General features: G+C 39.5%; 1 long non-coding RNA gene across 1 annotated transcript in view; it reads left to right on the top strand.

The window, feature by feature from the left end:
* Positions 1–19190, top strand: part of LOC118469912 (uncharacterized) — a 38876-nt gene extending 19686 nt beyond the window's left edge. Inside the window, exons 2-6 of the long non-coding RNA XR_008601581.1 lie at positions 1383–1459; positions 2327–2389; positions 4981–5099; positions 8707–8773; positions 13642–19190. This is a non-coding gene — a long non-coding RNA (uncharacterized LOC118469912). The remainder of the gene's footprint in view (positions 1–1382; positions 1460–2326; positions 2390–4980; positions 5100–8706; positions 8774–13641) is intronic.
* The last annotated feature ends 3057 nt before the right edge of the window (positions 19191–22247 follow it).

The raw sequence follows: 22247 nt of genomic DNA, 5'->3' as shown, positions 1-22247 counted from the left end.
GAACAGACCAGTGTGGAGCTCACATCTTAAATCAAGGGCCATGCCAAATTGGTCATATTCAAAGCATGATGCAAAATCGGCCCTCTGTTTTGAAACGTCCAGTTAACAGGTTAATCATATGCAATGCTGTGTGTCTGAAAGAATAAGAAGCAAAGCAGTTTGTACTCTGTCTGTTAAGTGGAGGAATGTGTACTGTTCTGTACATGATGCTTGTGTGTGCATGTGTGTCTGTGTAGGCCAGACAGACGTGAGCAGACGGGTATAAAACGAGGCCTTTTTAAAAGAACAGGGAAGGCTTGAAGTGAGGGGGAAGTGGTTGCTCAGATTTGTTTGCCGTGTCATTTTTAGTTCTCTTCTCCTTACCATCACTCCATCCTGACTAGATGGACATTCCTCTGTTATTCACTCTGAGGTTATGGTTTTAGATTGAGGGCAAAGCCCAAAGCCGCCTGTTTGTTTTGAAGGAATCCATTGTCAATACAGATGTAGCTGGGCTTGAATTGTTTGCAGAGTTAATAGTAGTGTGATGATGTCATTCTCAGTGACCTGGAGAGGAATTGACCCCTGTTGTGTGAGTATTTCTAAAATGCCACCTGCACAATTATGGTTGGAGTGTCCCTGGGCTGTTGTATGTAGGGTTTGTTTTATCTGAGACGCTCATGCTGACACACTGACAAACGTATATGAACACACACAGACATGGAGAATACACACCGCTGCAGTTTAATTTGCTGACCCATACCTCCACATCTTGTTCATTGAATGTCATTTTAAATTAGGTTCCCCATGGTGAGGATGAAATAATTTATTCACTATTAGGATGAGCGATTTACAGATTTGTGCTGCTTCTTTTTACCACAGCGGGTGTAAGAGAGTTCTATAAATGTATTAATTCATCAAAAGCTACAATAAATAGGTTTGAGTTGCATTTACACATGCAGACACAGAAAAAAAGAAAGATACATACTGTAAATATGGACACGAAGGTATCCATGACAGGATAAAATTGCATTCATCAGTCACTGTTGTTACTCCTATGTCTTTGAAACAGATCAGTTAAAGTGTTTCCTGCTCACTGATCAAGTTGTCTTGTCTTAGTTAAATCCTCATATTGTTGTTGATTTATACAATGAGGAAAAACATAAAACTGAAGAAGAACAATACTGAGGAAAAAATAAAATTAAAAAAGAGGTTAAATTAAACAAAGACAAAGAAGATGGGGAAAGCAAAAAGAGCAAATCCTCAAGAGAGATGTATAATTCATGTTCACGACTGTGTGTGAGATTGTGTGTCTATGTGTGTGTTTAGGTCCTTCTGAATAGTGTTTTATGCTGTGGGATGATCACTGTGTATTTGCTAAATCCCTGTCCTCATGTTTTTAGGGTTCAGACAGCCAGCAGACTGGATTTAGTCCAGACCTGAGTCAGTCACGGTGCAGATCTTTCTTTCTTCACTTGAGGTGAGACTGAAGATCAAAGTCCACATACTGTAGCTCCTTTTTTTTTTTTTGCCTTTTTCAATTTTTTTTTTCTTTAAATTTAAATTTTCTTTAAATTTCTATTTTTCCTGTAGATTAGCTGCTTCAGATTTTTACTTTCTACCACGAAGCCACCTGATGAAGGTGTGATGGTGGGACGTTGTACTTGTACAGTGCTTAATAAATCTTTTTTCAGAGTATCTGATCAGTGTGCAGCCCTGTTCTCAACAAAATTAATTCAGCAAGTTGGTGTATTTTTACTGTTAGTATATATATAAAAAACACACTTGCTATTATACAAATTATTTTATATAGATAAAGAGATATTACTATTATCATTTACTTTTATCTCAAGTCTCCTGAAAAGAAGTTGGCAAACTAACTATTTACTGTTAACCTCAATGTAGTAACCATTTTCACTGCCACCTTCTTTAGTTCACTTGTGAAAGAAACATAAATTAAGAAAATCCTAAAAAAAAAAAAAACTGTTCCTGATAGTGCTTTTCTCCTGACAGAGCTGGACTGTATTGCATCTTAGAGTGAGAATTTCACTAAGTGCCTCTGACATTACTTCTTAACGCAACTTCTTCCTGTTTTCTGAGACAATCTTTGAAGATTTCTCTTTAAATTTCTTTGTGAGACCAGGTCTGATGAGAACTGGAGACTGAGCTATAAGCTTGGAAAAACATCTGAACTTGCATCTAACTGCGTTTCATATTACGACTATGCTGTCTGTTTCAGCAAGAAAATGTGCCGCTATTGGGGAAAAACTTGTAATGAGATTTGAAGTCACCTTTTTTCAACTTTTCCAATGAATTAAATTCTCCTTTTGCACATTTGATACTACAGATAACCAGACAGGACGACACAATCTTCCGTGATCCAGGAAGCAACCTCAAACCATTAAAACAGGTAATTTTTAATAGTTTGTTATCACACAGGCATTCATTTTTTTTTTACAATAAGATATTTTTTTAAACTATGTATGTACCAGCTGTATTATGCTGACAACAAACCATGAGCCATGGCTGCAGTCGTCATTCCGTCATAAATTATAAAAAAAAACGAGGATTCCCATGCGTGTGAGATGGCTTTGTTCACAGTTTGTGTCACATCAGTGCACGTTTAATTAGGCAAAACAAAAGCTTTTCAATATTTTAGTGTGCAGGGACTGACAGAGTGAGGAGACATTCCTGTACTGCCGTTGTGCCTCCTGATGTCTCGTCCTCTCCTATCTGGTGTCCTGTCCTCTCCCACCCTCTGAAGCACTCGCCTCTTCTCTTAGATTACACCACCCTGAAAAACACTGCCTCCAAAACCCCGCTGAGCATCTCTACGTCAGACCAATTCTTGCACAACAAAGCCAACAAGAATCGACTCGCATCCATCCCTCTTCCCCATTTATCAGCTCTCCATCTGCCCTGTACCTCTGGCTACATTAGCCTCAGTGTACAACCCTTTTTAGCTCCCTCCATTGGGTCTGAAGAGCGATAATCAGATTTCAAACAGGTACACCAGGATTTGAGGTCTCAGAGGTCCAGTAAAAATGCAACACTACAGAAATGATTAACAGGGGAACTATTGAGCAGATGTGGAAACAGAGACACGAGAGGAACACAGAAAGTTTGAGAGAGAAGGTTGTTTGAGGAATTAGAGAACATTTGATCCTTCTTATATATTTAGATTTGAGTCTAACTTGTAGTTAACTGAGCTGACCTGCCTTCAGAGTTTTTGCACTTGGTGCCGTGACCTCAGCACAGATGGAGTCCACATGTGCTTGTAAGTCTTGTCTGCTGAGTCCTACACAGAGAAGGTCTTCACTGCTCTCCACTTTGTGTCCTTGTGCAGAGATTTGTCTGATTAGGCGTTGGCTAATTAGGTCTGACTAGCCAGGCTTTTAAGTCGCACACCATCATGCATGAGGCCTGGTTAAAACTTGATGGATGGGTGAGACATTAATTGTAGAGATGGAGAGACACGACTGATGGGTCTTTCACTTCCTGACATGAGTGGGCAACATCTTGGGCAATTTCTGGGTGTACGAAAGGGTAGCAAAAGAAAAATAGGAAATCCTGAGATAATTAATAGAAATGCATGGAATCAGGAACATTTTCTGCTACACCAAATTGTCGGTTTTTCTAAAATGTTTCCGATTTTTTTGTAAAATACTGGCCGGATTTCACCCTTCGTCTAAAATGATAAACATTAAACAGTATCATACATGCATAGGATGATTGATTTTTCCTAATTTTAGTAGGGACACATGTCAAAAGGCTTGAAAAGCATTTGAATACATTTTTCTAGTCATGTTTATCTGTCAAATTGTGGTTGCAAACTATATGTTTTGATGACAAAATATTAACAGTCTCCTACGTTTAAACCATACTAGTGTTGTTAAATAAAAAAATGTAATTATTTTTCTAATAACTGGATTTTTCAGGAGACGAATGCTTTAATTCTAGACAGAAACTGTCATCAAAGCACAGATGCAGTATTGTACAAAGCATCAAAAGTGCACAGTCTGTCATCAAAAGACCAGAGAGAGGTTCTCTTCAGTTCTTCTGAATCCAATCTTCCCACTGGTTGAATCTTTTCCCTGCTGATACAGTTACACTATCAAGGTGGATGCATCCAGCAGAAATCACACGATGGATAAGCAGCTGAAGCAGAGACATGGAAAAGTGACAAAAAAAAGAAGAAAAAAGAAGCAGAGTAGTCGGATATTAATCGAGACATTTTAACTTTGTCATGAGAACATTTGCAAGCTGCAAGGCGCTCTGCTGATGTTTAGCCTGAGGGTGTGACAGACAGGAAGGGATGTTATGCTATCACAGTGTTTGATCACCAGCATCTCGGGAACACAGGTATCAGAGAGAGGCTCGTATCTCTTACAGCTGCTCAGGTTCTGTCGTGGGGCTTGTTTAGATATTGGTGTAAATGGGCTAAGGAAGATTTAACTTTGAAGATATAAGCTAAACTCTCTTTTTCCTTTAAATCCCTTTCAGGATTCCTGTGTGGTACAGTCAGAGCAGCTCTTTGAAACTAAATAGGCGATGAAGGCAAATAAACATGCGCAAGTCAACAGGCGAAACGTTATTCTTCAAACCTCTGCATTAATGGGTATCACAGTACAATTACTAGGCCTGCAAACAATGGAAGTCTAATCAATGTATGGATCCTGCCCCCTACTGTCAATGATGAAAATGACATCTATAATCAATTAGTCGGTGTTCAATGTGGACTATTAACAAAACATTTCGGTCATTTGAAGCTTTTAAAGGAGAGATTTTCTGTCCAGGCACCAGCAGTTACCATATACGCATTAGAACACATTGGATTTTGCTTTCATTTTCATATTCATGTTTTATTTGGACATTTTCAATGTGTGTACTTTTCTATTTAAGGAGTACAATGGCTTGGGGACAGAAGCTGCTTTCAGTGAATCTTCAGTTCCAGTGCTTTTGTACACCTCTTCTCATTGTCATTCCCTCTCTATCTCACAGACAGAAGTCTTTGGAACAAGTCATGACCGTTCGCCTCCTGTTATATGCAGGGAACACAGCAACCTCTTCTGGACAAAAGTGAAAGTAGCAGACAGTGTAAAGAAGCCAGCATAACCGAAGTGAGTAACACCTACTGTCTACCCTGACAAATGTAGGCTCAGCAGAAATTATGACAATGCCTCAGGAAATTAAATGGCATTTTATCGTCATCACTGTATTGCTGCTAAACAGATCCAGAGTTTGAAATCGAGCCATTGGCTTCTACTAACATCTCCTAGGAAATGTTAAAATCCCAAATGTCTGGCATCACATCTCAACAGATAACTGACTAGTAATTTGACTTGAGAAAAATCTTATTATTGCCTGGGGAAGCATTAAAAAGTATTCCATGATCAATGTATCTGATTAGTTTGCCTTGACGGTACACTGGTGAGCTAATCAGGCCAAAGGGATCAATGGAGTACTTGTCACGCAGCCTTTCATTCCTCCTATCTTCGGATAACTACAATGTAAATGACTGGGTACTAAAGGAAACCCTACTGGGACGCATACTAAACTCTGCCTGTGCTGCATTGTGCACAGGGGAATCTCTACAGACACTTAGCCAGTTCTTAATCAGTAGCGTGCGAAAAATAGGTCCCTATTCCACAGCCCTCTCTGAGTCTCTTATCATCATATTTGTCAGAGCTGCTTTATTCATTTCCAGATCAGTTTCCTCAGACTGCAAACTTTACAGCCCTTGTAGCAAATCCTTGTGGTACGATCCTTAATGTTGCTGATGGGCTCTGAACCTCTGTCTTCCTCCTCTCTGCCTCTGTTTTTCTTCTATCTTTGTCTCTCTCAGCTGCTACGAGCTGCGAGGCCACCAGATGCTGTCCTAGCCTATTTGTCTTGTCCCTTTCTCAGACAAACTAATTGCTAAACAAAAGGTGCTGGCATGCCCTGTCGAGAATCCTTGTAAATGCTTTACAGCCACGGCTCCATTCTGCTGGCTAGTTAAGTGGCTAATTATAAAAGGATCACAAAAGAGCCTGATTAGGGATAAAGAAGAGGACGAGGTTGTGGTCCTATATCCTTCCACAGAGGCCAGCTGACATTGTTTGCTCAACTTAAATGAAACTCCATTGATGAAACTGCCCAAAGACATTTAAAGAGCAGACCAACTCTTTGTCATTGTTGAAACAGAGTAAGGGTAAAGCTACCTTTTAATACGAGTGGACACACTGAAGGGGATGCTGTCAAACCTTATTGTGATACTTTTCCACCACAGTGCGATGAACTATGTCTGCCACTAACAGTTATTTACAATATTAAATGTATAATAGCTGTCCTAATTAACAGATTCATCATTTGAATAATATGATACAGAAATGTCCTTAAATGTCTTGTTTAACAGTTTAAATCCAAAACATATTCAATTAATATCTACTGTGAGTCCCTTATTACTTGTTATTATATATTATATTATTTTACAGTATATAATTTGATTATTCCAACTAATGTATTAATGTGTATATAGCATTTTATTGTTGTAGTTGGGTGAGATGAAACAAACTGTATCTCATTTTTGTTCCATTCTGTACTATCAATCTATCTATCAAATATTCCAGTTTAAAAATGTTTTTGTATGTAAAATCTTAATTTAAAACATAACTACCATTAAAGCTGCCAATTAAACACAGTGGAGGAAAAGCACCAAACTACTAAAGTAGAAGTATAAAGTAGCTTAAAATGGGGAAAAAAATACTTTAAATTATGTATACAACAACAACGCTTAAGTAAATCTACCCAGATACCTTCCACGATTATAGAAGACTAAGAAAATTGGCAATTAAAGTAACGAAATTGTTAACAAAATTGTTGTCATTTAATTTTCTGTAATCTTATTTCTGCCCAACTGTAGACCAAGCAACAGAGGTTTCAAATCTGTACAATTCAATTTAATGCAATGCAGTAAAACACTGCCACTAACTTTGGCTTTACCAATTACTCAGCACATCTCTGTTTTACAGAAATAGACATGTTTCATGAAAGCAGTAATTCTTGCAGGGATGTGTTGGTTTGCATTATATTGTCCAGCTAGTGTTGTGGGAAAGAAAGGTGAAAATATTGCTTCTGATGTGTCTGTGGAGATGCTTTGTCCTGCCTCTGCATCCGTGAAAATGTGTCCGATCACGTGATGATCTGTTCAAGCATGTGCGTGTGCATGTGGGTGTGTGTGTGTGTGTGTACTTGTGAGCCTGTCTGTGTACAGACTGAGAAAACAGAGAGCCCTTGACTTGCTATCTTGACAAAGTTGGGTAATTAACGACAGAGCCTATTAAAGGGAGAATATTCAGCCAGTGATAAATGGCTTTAATAACAGGGCCATGTTCTCTGTAACAGAGACAGATCCTGCCGCCACCATCTCCCTGCCCACCAGATAAAACTACCCAGACTCCCATCTCACCACCCTCTTCATCTTGCCTTTTCCCATCGGCAGACTCGCTCCTTCTCTGTTTTCTCTGTTTTTGTGGTTTCTTTTCTGATCAACTTTTTTCTCGCTTTTCCCTCAAAGATGCCATCTTTCTCGGTCTACAGTGTTTTTACAGAAGTTCTGTTTGTAATTCCAGGGTTTAGCCTCATCAAAACAATCTCATCAGACGAGCTTACAATTCATCCATGTGTACACAAAAAAATACTGTGCGATGTCCACAAAACAGGTTTAATAAGCTCAACCTTTTCATCTACCTGCATGTGTGTTTGTGTTATCGTGGACGAGCTTGTGCGTGTTTGTCTTGTAAAACATCGTTAGTCTCTTTGTGTAGGGGCCATGCAAATTGGACAGTTAAGAAGCACCAGGATCGATTTATGTTCCAGTGCAGCCCTTTAACAGGGGCTGTTCTACTGCTTTATATGTCCTGGTGGGTTTGGGGGCAAGGGCTGACCACAGGGGTCACATTTATCACAGCTCTATATTGTGAGATTGGTCCAGATGTCGGTCCTCATTAGAACAGGCCGCCTTCAACGTGAGAACATTCAAATGGGTTAGAGTTAAGCAGCCACTCTTGTATGAACAGAATTGGAGTGGTAAGTATGTGGAATGAAGCTCTCTGCTCAGCTTTCTCTGGGCATTCCACTTCTCTAAAACCACAACAGAACATTTTCTCACTTAACTCCAACGGTATCTGTAGAAGTTTTGACATACACATCTTTCAGTGAATGGAATTTAATTTGTACCGTTTCTACCATTGATAAATGAAATTTTAGCTGCGCCACATTAGTCTGAAAGATCCCCAGGCGGGAGGTCCATGAGTTGTTTTCAATAGAACTACTTTCTCCTGAAGAAATAGTCCCTATAAAAATTGTTCACAGCTTGTTTTGTGAATCACATCCTGTAAATGGGAAAGACAATTTTATAAACCTAACTGTAAAAATCTGCAAGCACCAAAAACAAAATTCCATTTTTTACAAACACAGGGAATGCGTGGTTATTCATATGTAGGCTACTTTAAAATCTAAAAATATTTTGTGTATTCGCTGTAGTAACAATGCTTCATAGTCAGGATTGGGGATTTTTTCACCATCAAACGTAGAAACTGAGCGTGTTACCACTTTCATACTTATCTTCATAGTGGGTATTCATAGGATCTTTGGGAACAAAAACAAACATATAACATTGTATGCACAGAGGGTAGAATGTGCAAAGGAGGACAATGAAAGGTATATTTTCTTGTGTCTTTACAGACTCATAAAAGGCCTCGGCTTCAAGAATGGACAAAGCCAGGATAGGACATGCAAAGTTTGGCTTCAGGTCTGGTCCCTGTTAAGCACACGCACGTGCACACGCACACACAAAGAATTACACACATTACATGCCAAGTCCCTCTCCAAAGCACCTCCCATGTCTGAGGGGTCCTTTGTACAAAGGTTGTACCATCAGCCACACTCTCAGTGGACCAAAGGCAGCGAGTCCATTAAATACACATGAGAGTCTAATTAGGGCCCCCCTTGTGCAGCGGACTCGGAGGTAGGCGTCACTGGGGAACGACACTGCCAGGACCCTGACACCCAGAGAACACACTTCGCAAATTAATAGAGAATGACCAAGAAGTAGCTCTGTGACTGACTGGGACCTCTGCTTCCTTGGAGGCAAAAATGTTCAGAGCTGATTGCTCTCATTAAATTTGTTATACTGATATAATTATGATAATATGCCTGGAAAATGTGATGACTCTTGGTGTGCGGTTAGTTTGCATACTATTGTAAATTTGATATGAATGTTTAATATTTATATGGTTCATGTGACCTTTAAAAGAGACCAGGGAGAAAGTACTGTTGCGTGTGTGTTTTAGTTTGTGGCCTCAATTTACTAAATTTCTCAGATAATTAAAAAACAGCACAGCATCCCTGTTGTGTTTTTTATGTGAGTAATAGTCAACCATTTCGAACAAGATTAAAATAACTGATCATTTTTGCTAATTTGTTCTGAATTCAAGCAGGAAAAGGGACTCAACTATCGTAGATTTCCCGTTACAATTAGGTAGATAATAGCGTTGGGTGAATTATTGCACTTTTGTTATTCAGGAGGAAAGTCTTTCCTCTGCTGCGTGTCAGATAAGATATTAGTGTGGACATAATTCTTATTCTGGCAGCAGCACAGTGACTGATATTATTTAAATTACACCTCCTTGGGCAAAGTATTCGGAAATACTTCGCAGATGGGAATTCATCACAAAACGGTGTTGAGAAAATGAGGGGTATCAGGGTTTGATTACACTGACAAAAATGTCTTTTTTTTCCAAGACGGAAATGACTAATGTTGCTAAAAACAGACTGAGGTGCACAGTACACCGAAAACTGGTCGTATCTGATGTATAGATGTTGAATCAGAGCGGTAGGGTGACTTTCCTGACAAAGGTCAACTGAAAAAGACCCTTAATGTCAAAATAAAAATGGATACTTACGAAGTGATCTAAATTAAATTACAACATACTTGTTTGCATAAGTATTCATTCACTCCAAAACGGTGTTTAGTGGACGCACCTTGGCTAGCCATTGTGGATAGGAATCTGTCAACCATGATGTGGACACGAGTTTCCTCCATTGTTATTTGCATATCTGTTCAAGCTCTGTCAGGATGAATGAGAATGAACTGCCTTCTTCAAGTACGGCTACAAGTCAAACCATAACCTGGTAAATTAGAAGGGGATATTGGTATTAGAAAATACCATGACAAAACATTTTAATAACAGCTGTTATCCAATACTCCACATGGCAAAAATCCAGACTATGAAAGTAGACTGACTGATATTATAGATAGACTGATGTCAAAGTAAGTTACTTGGTATAAGTAATTGTCAGCGGACCCTCTCAAAGTATATTGAATTGTTAAATATCTTTAAAGAGGCGATGCAGAAGCCACAATGTCTCTTTCTCTTTTAGTAAGACCAACTAAAGCCCCCGTCCCACCAAAGATTACCAAAAAGGGACTGGGATTCAAGACAATATTAAGAGATTAGACCAAATTTTACAAAAAAGGAACCTAAGCCCTGGTATCGTAGATCAAGATTAAAACATATGGGTGAGGTAATAGCTCTCCCATGTGTCATCTTTGTGTGCAACCGTCTTTTGCTGACTCTACTTTCTGTAAAATGTAATTCATGTACAATCGAATCAGAAATGAGAGAGCACATGAAGAGTTCTACCTAACTCCACTGAGATCTTCCTCTCAACATTCCTCAATAAAGTCAAGCTCTCCTTCCAACCAGGCTCTAACCATAGGTGGAAGTCATTCATTTTCTTTGTAAAAAGACAAGTGGGATGTTTCTTTGAGACTGCATTGGGTTTTCCTCCAGGATTTTTGCTGAATTTGGCATCATCTCCGTCTGCAGTATCCCCATGGCATGATGCTGCCACCACCATGCTTTTAGTTGTTGATGGTATATTTGTGTTGATGTGCAGATTAACATGGTATTTAGTTTGATAACCGAAAAGCTATATTTTGATCTAATCAGATCAGAGAACACTCACCTGCATACCCTTGACTAACTGTAGTATTTAGGTTTCTCCTATAAAGATGTCGCTGGTGAAGCACCCACAGTGTTTATGATTTTACGTTCAACATAACAATTGCATTTCCCATGATGCCTCAAGAGTGTGAGTGACCTAAGCTTGAGTTGAACTATGAGCTCATAGTTGTTATTGGTATTTTGTATATGTTTAAAATTATAATTGGATTAGTGTAGGCACTGAAATCAATTATTGTGTAAATAAAAAACAAGCCAGACTTATGTCCTCATGTGTTAAAGATGCACAATGAGTTTCTATCAATGAGTTTCTCTTTAAAGCATCAACTGTCTCACAAACTGTGCTGAAATTTTTGCTGGTTCTGTTTCTATAATAACTTAATGTAATAGGTTTAGTGAGCTCACATCATACAACTCATATTTTAGTGAACCTGATAAACTCATGCTTATAAGTGATCTGAAAATAAAAACAGAAATTTAAAGCTTAATTAACCTGATATTGACAAATCTCATATATTTACCTTAAAGTTAATGAGAATTGATTAGTTGATTCCACTAAATATATGTTTATATTGCAAGCTACTGTTTTTGTATCCAACCTCTGAAGCTTGAAGCTCCTTCAGATTTGTTTGTGCGTCTCTTGGTGGCCTCCCTGAAAAGTTTCCTTGCACGCTCATTCTGTTTTTAAGGACGACCTGCTCCAGGCAGATTTACAGCTGTGCCAAAATCATTCCACTTTTTAATCTTTAATTTAACTGTACTCCAACTGTGCTCTAACTGTGGAATGTTCCTTTGTCTCCACCGTGGAGGTTTCACCGAGGCACTGACTCAGCAAATCAACTAAAACCTTTCGAGTGCTCATCAGTAACCCCCTCTTAAAAACCTTAATGATTCAGGTGGATCTTATGAAAGGAAGCAAACACTTATGCAAACATGAATTTTGTCTTTCTGTGCTTTTTTTAGATCACTTTGTAGAGATCTGTTTTCCCTTTGACATTAAGGGTCTTTCCTGTTGCCAAAAAGCCAATGTTGTAATATGTTGTAATACAGTAAAGTATGAAGCCCTCTAAGAAGCACCAAAGAGAGAGAAAGAGCCTCATGTCAGTGTTGCATGGCTCACCTTTACAGTTGTGTTCTTTGACTCCTCCACAAAGCTGCTCAGCTCTCCTTCCTTTCTATTCCTCTCTGCTGTGACAGCTTTGGCTTTTAAGCCTGTCGCTGTTATCACTTGGGCTTCACATTTTAACAATCGTGTCATTAACGTCACCTTGTTGAGCATTCTTTCGTGGTGAGTGACAGCTGTTTTGACAAACTCTGCTTCATCGACTGCACACAGATATGCAATTGCAGAGCTGACTTACAATAATGCAATACTAAAAATGTCAGCGGATCAATTTAACTTTATTGGTTTTAAAGCCAGTGGCTAAGGGATTTTTTATGGCCCACTTTCTTAAATATCGTACAGTGAGATAGTGCTGTTTAAATTGTATTATACATTATAAACTTCTACAAGTACATGGCAGCAGCTACACAGGAATGTGAGCCATACATTCACTCTTTATGGGACACAATTCAATGTAAATTCCTGTGCAGATAATGTACTTGTCGTCATTCATGGACTACTGCATGCTCACACAGACGGGCAACAACCCCGTCGGCCAAATGTCCTTCTGTCTGATACACAACAGGCTCGTTCTGTTTGCCTTTTAAATGCCAATATATCTTACACATGCCTCTTACATTGCACACTAACTGAACTTTAACCCTGCGTTTCTGGCCAACAAGCAATAATCCAACACCATTCCACACCTTTTTGGTTTCTAATACTGTTCTATTACTCTGCCATAGCTGAAATTAAAGTAGTGCAATAGGATGCTGTTAGTTTTTTAACACAAACCTGCCATTCTTGGAATATAACAGCCACTTGTGAGGAGGGTTTATGTGTCTAGATAGTTCTGCATTTTTGATAATAACTGTGCTCAATCTTGTCCCTCTGTTCCTTTATGTACTGTATGATTGTAATACTGCACAACAACGCCCACCGTTGTATCAGCTGCCTGGCTACAATATCTCATTAATCCGGACTTTCTCACTGACCCTGAAGATATCAGCATTATGAAGAATAAAGGCGAAACACGATTCTTATACATAAGCCCTTTAAACAATCACCAAAAAAAGCCACAGAGCAGGCTTCATCCCATTTCACCAACATATTAAACATTTTGCTGTGAAGAGAACTCAGTTTCCCAAAGTACCCAAAATGAATTACATTGTGGATTATCATGTAATTATGGATCTTTCCAAAGACTGATAGAGCAGGAAAATTGAGTTCTGAATATTTCATAATGCGTAGCACCATCTTTGTAGAGGAAATTATTTAGGGATAGCATGCTCATTTGCAGAATGGATAAAGGTTCATTGCGAGTCACCAGAGTGCAGTAATTGGAAAGCTTCTGTGATTCAAAGGAATCATTCAAAGATGAGCATGTGTGCTCGATAACTGTGCACTCAGTACACCATTAATCCTCAGTCACACACCCAAAAACTATCAGCTGCCATCCAAACCTATCAAGCTGTTGCCATGTGCCACATATAAATCACACTCGTACAACAAATGTGATAAATGTGCACTTTGTGTCCTTTTTTTCTACAGATGAGCCCTGGCAGCCACAACGAACACAGCCAAGAGCATGGTAACCTTTTCACCCACATACGTAAGATTCTGATTTGAAAACACAAAATTGAAGCTTTTACTAAAAGAAAGAATGGATCTTTTAAACAGCGTGAGTAAAGATATTGCACAGACAAGTATCAGACTCAAATATCACCATCAAAGAATGATCAGAAAACATTTAGCGCATGACTTGAAATATTACCAACATCGCCAAGAGAAACCAAACAACTTAAGGTTGGATAAATGACACGCTTACATGAACGCTCTGACTGGGATGTAAAAGAATAATTTTGTCGCCGCTAGAAAACATATGAAGAAATGCCAGTTTTGAAAAATGTCATCTTTAAAAGGGAAATCTAAATGTCAGAGAGACAGATACTTTACACATAGAGAGCGCTGCCTTCTGGGCGTAACACAGAAAGGCGTGAGAATAATATTTTTTTCCCAGTTGAAATGAACTGCAATTACCCGTCATCAGGCACAGAAAGCAGCACGCTTCACATCCACAGTCACATCGCCTGGAGAGGAGCGTGGTCACTGTTTGCAACATTAGTCAGGAAATCTGAGGAGGAAAGCACAACAAAAGAAAGAAATGTGTTTTTGTTATGCCACAGGAAAAAATAGAGACACTTTGTTCCAATGTGCGATATGTTACTAAAAAATATAATGAATTAATATCAAAAACAGAGCAATTGTTCAAGTACTAACAGAAAATTAATCTGCCAGCATTTTGAACAAAAATTTTATGGTTCCAGCTTTTCAAATTAAAGCATTTATTGCATTTTCTTATGTTACATCATAGTAAACATTTTTGGTTTCGGACTGTTGGCATAAAAAAATACTAGTCGGCGCAATATTCAGATATTACATAGAAATGTTAAAAGATTCATGCAAGTGCAGTGGACTTACAGCAAGCATGGCCTTTCTTATGTATTTGCAGAAAGAAAAACATACAGAATGTCATCACTTTTTTGCAGGTGTTGTCATTTTATGTTATTGCAACACTGCTTTACTATACTGCCACACATTTCCATGTAAGGGTGCCAACAGGAGAAGTCATAGTAGTTGAAAAATGCATAAATGAACACCTACACCTGCTTACAACTGTATTATGGTATTTATAAACTGTTTATTAAGTACTGTGTATGAAAGGGAGTGTGTGTGCTAAAGGTAAGTGTTCATATAAAATACATTTCCCTCAAACCTGGAAACCAGTTTTCCTAACAGCCGTTTCCCAGTATGCAGTTTTCTTGACTTAACTTGTGCATAAAAGCTATTGCGTGTGAGTGTGTGCGATTGCATGTGTGTACTCTGTTTATCTGTGTGTGGGTGAGCATTTGGCTCAGCGATTGGCATGAGGTCATAGCTCCTACCCAGAAGACAGCAGAGATAAAGCAAGTGGAGCAGCAAGCCCTGTTTGGGTTTAAATTTTGCAAGCAGGCGAATGTCAGTCTCATGAATAAGCAAAGCAGGGAATAAAGCTTTCCTTGGTCCTCAGTTTGTTTTGAAGTTTGTCCGCATGGAAAACGTCTGTGCTTCTCAGCTGGGAATTTCAGCAGAGGCCTGAGTGGGTGATTCAATACCCGTTTCAATCATTGGTGCAGGTAAGTTACTGAATAGGAGGGAAAAATAAAGGAGAAGAAGAGGAGGAATGAGCAAACTGAGGGGCAAGTACAGATGAAGGCAGAGGAGGAGTAGAGGTGAAGATGGAGATTGGGGAGATGAAGTCAGGGAAAGGGAGGTAAGAGATACAAGTCTGCTCTCTGTTCCTGCTTTCCCGGGTCATGTGTTTTTATATTAATGGCTGAGGTCATGTGTCAGGTCAGGGAGAGCTAATCTTAACTCCCTGGCTGGAGGGCACCTTCAACCCACGGGGCATTTAGGTACCTCGTCAACCCAACAGAAAACCACCGGGCTCTTCTCTTAGCATGCAAATGAGACAGGAACAAATGTCCCATCACTTCTGGGGCTTCATGTCCCAAAGTGCTTAACACTCTTCCTGTCAACCCCCCCGCTCACTCCAGCTGCTTCAAAAACCCCTTGTGCACCCCCCTCACTCTTTTTTTCCCCCTCCCTCTTATGTTCTTTAAATGAGCTTTCCAACTCCACTTCTTTCTCGCAATTCAATTTTACAAGGCCATTATCCTGGGTGTAATGTGGAGGTTAAATATATCGGGGCAGACATTATGTGAAAATAATTAGTGCTAATGAATAATGCACTCATTCAGCTGATGAAGGATGGTTGTCAGGGTAATGGAGTGCAAGGGAGGGGCCCCTCTGACAAATGAAATTAAAATATTTAAACACTGTTTTACGATATTACCAGGCCCTCACACTCGTTTCCTGTTACCTGCTCGCTATACGGAGCGGGCCGTCCTCTTCCCTGACATGATAGTTGTGCCATTACTCATGCGCAACATCTGTCTCGCCAAAGACGGAGCCCAGACACGAGGAGGAAATGTCCCTGCCCGGCACTTTTACAGTACCTCACACCACAGCTAATCATCCCAGCCCTGATAATCACTCCGACGCCAATCTTATTGACAGCTGCTGTCCCTCTGCCAGAATGTAGTTGGTTCGCTTTATTTATTGCCCCCTACACTCATTCGGCCTCTTACGATCTCATTCTGCGCCCATGATGTGACAATGAAGGATGCGGGTTTTAAATCGCCCAGTTTACAGCACCCTCCCAGCCAATTGGCCTTCTCGAATCAATAATAGCGGACCAAGCTCTCTGTGGCTGCTAAATGGTAAAGCATCAACACCATTTCATTAGACATGATGGTTGGAGGAAAGTGCCTTTGACGGGAGACAGAAATCGCATGAACTAATGATACATGTTGCTCAGTGCTTCAAAACTCTGACCCTTCGGATGGATCAGTTCACCCAATTTAGTTAAAAGCTTCTCCTCCCTTTAATATTGGCTATTGCAGTGCTTTGGTTTGCTCGGGTTTGTAAAATAGAAGTGAATGGAATTTCATTTGTGTTGCTCACAAGACAAAAAGCTATGTATTTAAACAGGAGTACAACCCTCTTGTAGCTCTGTGAGGCTGCACTTACACTGATAATGCTAAGATGCTAAACAGCTATTGCTTGCTTTTGCATGCAACACAGTTGCTAATAAGCCCCAAACTCAAAGTAAATATTAGGTTTTAAACCAAATTAACACAAGAATTGAAACCAAAACCAAAGTTATTAGAGCTCATCCTCAGGGGAACACGAAGGTTTAGTTGAGAAATTTTACACAAATCCATAAAAGGCAATGTAACTGGTGGTGAGAAAGAGAAAGTAAAAGGAAGGTTCATCAAAGCCAACATGGCCATAAAGTCGTGGTGTAAAAAAAAAAAAAGACAATTGCTAAGATGCTGGTGCTAAACAATTATGTTTGCCATCTTAATTTGGTACCTTTGTATGCTAAACAATTGCTAATAAGCTCTCAACACAAAGTATACATTAGATTTTTAAGCCAAAATAATGCAAGAATTGAATTTTTGACTTTAAGATGGCAGTAAATTACATTTTTAGAACATAAGTTAGAACCAAAGGTATTAGGGCTCATCCTCAGGGGAACATGAATGTTTATAGAGCGATCCAACATATAATTGTGGAGAGATTTTACGCAAATCCATAAATGGCAACTTCATGGTGGAATGAAAGGGAAAGTCAGAGGAGGATTCATCCTCTGGGCACCATGAATGTATATACAGAATGTAACCACAGTCTGTCCAGCAGCTGTTGAGACATTTCAATGTGGACCAAAACAGTTGACAGCCAGGTCTAGGACATATCTGTGAAACTGTTCTGAGAAGAACAAAAATATATTGTTTTAACGCTCTGAGCGCCATGTATAAAAAAAAGAGGAAGGAGAAACCTAGATAACTCCTGGCCAATTAAATCCCAAACTGTTGCATTTATAGATGCCACTTAAGGCAACAAGTTTGTTGTTCGGTTTTAGTCTTTTGTTCGGATTTTTTTTTTTTTGCACAATTTTGGTGAAAAAAGGAAAGCACGGGGCCCAGAGTAACAGATGTTTCACTATGATATAACCAAAGGGAGATATATCTCATGTCAGAGACTGCCTGTTTACGTAGGGAAAGAGGAAACGTATGTTTTCCCACAAATTGCTGGTCAGCTAATAGACAAAACAGATTCCATTCTACTAACTTATCAACTAATACATGTCTCAGATCAGATACTATACAATGTTTCCCTACAAAATGTCAAACTGGATCTCAGATCTTTACAAATCATGGAGGTCTTTAAGTCAGAGTTATGTTCAGTTTTCACAGGACAATGGACAGCTTTTATTAAAAAAAACAAAGGCTATAAGCACTGAAGTGTGCTGCTCTTTCCCTGGGGCTTAGCAAAGACAACTAGGATGCCGAACCCAGCCACATCTGACAACTTTCTTTTATTAATCTCATATTTTGCAGATTGCCACCACATACATTTGACTTGCAAAACAGACCTAATTATGGGACCCGTAGTATGGAAGCCACACATCAAACAGTAAGTTACAGTAAAAGCCTATGATCCCAGTTGCATTCTCTCCCTCTTTTCTTCCTGTCCTCTGTTGCCTCTGCACACCAGAAACACTGATTATAACAGGAGCATTAAAAGGGAATTACAGAGAAACAATTTACACTTAATGTAGCAGTCATATGAACAGGGAAGAACGATGGACAAAGATATGGCTGTATTAATAATACATGCTTTAATTAAGCAGCTGAGAATGCATAGAGCCAGATCAAGGCACAGGGGGGAAGACAGACAATGAAAGAAGAGTGGCAGAGAGTAGGGAGAAAGACAGCTGAAGAAAAAGAACTGAAAAGGAGAGACTGAATGACATGGAAAGTGTAAAACAGAGCAGAGGGTAGAAAGCAGAGGAGGGAGGAGGGTCGGAATATGCTGCTGTGAGTTTTCTGCACACCGTGATTCATGGGCAGTAAATATGCAAAGCCTGATGGCCATAAGGCAATCAGAGGAGCGCCACTCATCTACATGTTGCACAGTGGGCTATAATCCATCTGAGGGGCAAGGAATAATGATACCAGGAAGCAGGAATAAGAGCAGGGTCTGTTTATTACCTCAGACAGATCCATAATGCATACAGATGTGAGGGAGGGACGCCGCAGCCTCTGGCCACTGAACTCTATTGAAAAGTATAGATGGTAATATTGTTTTTAGTGTAATGAAAGACAATCTGATTTAAGCACCTATTAAGTCAAATCAGTCTGCTGTCATATAAAGTTTTAAAACAAGTGCTCGAGCTGTAGTGATCGCTGACAGGCTGGAGAGGAGCTGAGACGGATACAGAGGGAAGAAGTAAGAGGCGATCTGGCACCTCAAAGGCAACGGCAAGGTCACCCATAAATAATGTGGATTTTGCAATATGAATGTACACTCATGCAAAGTGAAATAGAAGGTTACAGTCTGCTCCAAATATGCACGTTTTAAAACCTTGCTCATCATTAAGACCATGCCTGTACAGATTAAAAGCAACCACTGGCAATAAAACTGAAATTTCACTTCTTGGTGTCTTTGTGTTTACTTTTGTTTATTTGCACAGAGGCTCGCATGTACACATATTCTCAAAGACCTTGCTTTCCTGGTTTGTCTCACAGAGGACATTAACACCGGGATCCTACTGGTGCCGGAGTAAGTAATAAATTGTGTTGAACATTGATAAACTAATGCAATTACCTGCAGGGCAAGCAAGTCAGCTAATTTAAAGATACCAGGTTTGTTCATGGGGTGGGAGGCTTGGAAATAGGCCCCAAGGGTGAAAGATGGCGCCTTTATTACATCTGAGAGGTCAGCTTGGTAGCACTGTATTAGGATTGATCTTTTGATCCCTGCCTGGAACCCCCACATACTGTACCAACCCATCTGGCTGAGGGAAGAAAAAAGAAAAAAAAAAAAAACAGCTTATCTGGCACAAAGGGTTAACTCTGCCAACCAGGCAGCCTAATTGAGCACCACACATCTCAGCTACACAGCAGAAACAGGAACCTAGAGGGTCGTAACAAGCCAGGCGTGACTTATTCACATAATAAACCAAGCAGATATCTAAATGAGCCATTGAGCTAGCCAGAGGGAGGGAGACCATTAGGCCACGTAGACCATGGGTACATATTTGTATATCTACAATTGCCCTATCATTTGCATATGTGGCCGGCTATAGAAATGCTACACGGTGCTTGTACCCAGGGGCCCGGTGACACAACAACTTTGCACTCATTCACGGCATCAAAGACTTAAAGTGATTTACAAGAGATTCTATTATAATGAAAACAAAGCGTTGAGCTGCGCTACTAGAAATGCAAAACCCTTGACAGGCCATGAATGTACATTTTCTTGCTTCGTAGTCATTATCTATGAATATAAGGACCTGACAGATCTCTACTGAGGTATATTCTTACTGTTACAGTGCAACATCAGGTAAAACAAACCTAACATGTCAGATTCTGTGCAAATCTTTAACATTTTGTGGATAAGGTACCAAAACATTGACACATCTTTGAGATTTATTGTAGTCTGTTTATCTAGTGAGCTCATATTTGAGATATAATCAATAAATAACGGCTTTAAGGAAACATTTAACACTGAGATGTGCTTATTTGCTCATGTCTCTCTGTTAAACACTGGTTAGCTTCTCATAAAGACTGGAATCAGCCCAGCTTGGCTCAGTCCTAGAGGCAACAAAATCCAACTTCTAGCACCTCCGTAGCTCATTGATTAACACGTCATATCCTTTTTGTTTAATCTTCACAAAAACTCAAGTGTAAAAACAGCAATTCACAGTTTTACCAAGGGTTATGTGCATGACTATGTCTTGGCCAGTTACTGCTCCTGGCAAAGAACCAGTCTGGCTCATAACTTCCCCTGTTAAACTACGAATTGTTGTTTTTGCACTTAGATCTCCGTTAAGAGAGCAAGTAGGCAAACGTCCCAGAATGTATTCCGTTAATGCTGCAGTAGGGATGTGAAGTTTGCAAATTCAGATGACACAAAGCAAAAGCACAAGATGATTTTTACCACGATTCAACCTGAGCAGATTGGAGTTTTGTTGATTATGTGTGTATTTTTCATTAAATATAGACATGCAGCTGCATTGTGGGCCCTTATAGCAGCAATGGTAGCTAATAAATGTGCTCTTGCTTTTTGTTTGTGTGTGTTTTCATAAAAAACAAACCCAATAAAGACACTGTAGAGTCATCAGCTTTCTAACTGTGCTGCAATAGTCCCCGACAAGATTTGTGTTTTTCATTCAATCCAGGCACATTTAATTAAAGCTGTGAATCAAATTATTGAATGAGGTCTTTTCGTTAAAGTATTTTTTTAGCATGGTTAAATGAGGTGCTTGTTTTAGGATTTTGAGACAGTGTTTGGCCTCTTTCTCTTGAATGAAGACTTTTTTTAAATGAATTAATACATCTCAGACATGCGGAAATCCACACACAAAGAACAGATGTCAAAAATACCAAACAGTTTTGCAAATGTAAGACATTCACACACGCTTTTGTAAATGATACAGTAAAGCTCTGGAAAACACAAGTCTTGCATCAGTGATGTGTTTATTCTGGACTCTTAGGTGTCTGCTGTGTTATTCAGTTTAAACAATAACACAAGGCTATCACTAATCAGCAAAGTCTCGTGGTGATGGGTCAAGGGTCAGACTTTAATGTGACCTCTGACACATAATTAAATTGCCATCTTTAACCTCAGTTACAACCTGTCACAGAGCATCGGATTGCATGCTGCAAATCACTGCTTCAATCAATGGCGGCAGGGGGAGGGTCCTGCCGGGTCTATTGGTGTCCACGCAGAGATTATCTTTAATGAAGTTGAACTGTACAGTGATCATGTTTGTGTACAGTCTAATTAGATCGGGAATGACGTACAGCAACACAGTTATCCTTACAGGGACAAGGACACAAGCAGATAAAGCATCAGAGAGCCACTTGGTTTGCTCATGTGACTTGCATTCTCTGTAGTCATGCATAATCTGATGCAAGTTACCTCTGTGTATTAGATTTGGCACATGGAGTACAAATATGAACAGTTTTTATTGGGATTTAGAGGCTTTTTCTATGGAACTACTGCAATGTCATGGAATTACTTCACTTCAGGATGGATCATTTTAAGGTCCCAGCATGGCACCTGCTCATTCTCAAGCGCAAAACTGCACTGTTACCAGTAAGGTGTCAAAATGTGAAATGTGTGTTGTGGAAACGGTTTATTCATTGAGTAACTAAAGCCGAGTCTACATGTACACATATTATTTAAAAGGTAGCTTTTTCTCTGCCTTTTGGCCACACACAAACTCAGTTTTAAGTCAGACAAAATGTAGCTTTGGGAAAACTCATCCAGTGTGAAGCTATTCAGGATCTCCATTTGCAGTGTTGATGTGTATTTTGGAGTGTATTTGTTTTGTTTACATCCAGCAATTCTGTGCATTGGAAGACATGCCAGTGCTGGAGCTGAAATAGTTGCACATAAATGTACAGTTACTTATATCTATTTTCAGGTTTCTGATTAGCTGACATGGCTTTAGGTCTAGTATTACGTCGATGTCTTTTGGT

This window comes from Amphiprion ocellaris, chromosome 1 (genome assembly GCF_022539595.1).
Source record: "Amphiprion ocellaris isolate individual 3 ecotype Okinawa chromosome 1, ASM2253959v1, whole genome shotgun sequence".
NCBI lineage: Eukaryota > Metazoa > Chordata > Actinopteri > Pomacentridae > Amphiprion > Amphiprion ocellaris.
This window is presented reverse-complemented; position numbering and strand designations above follow the sequence as displayed.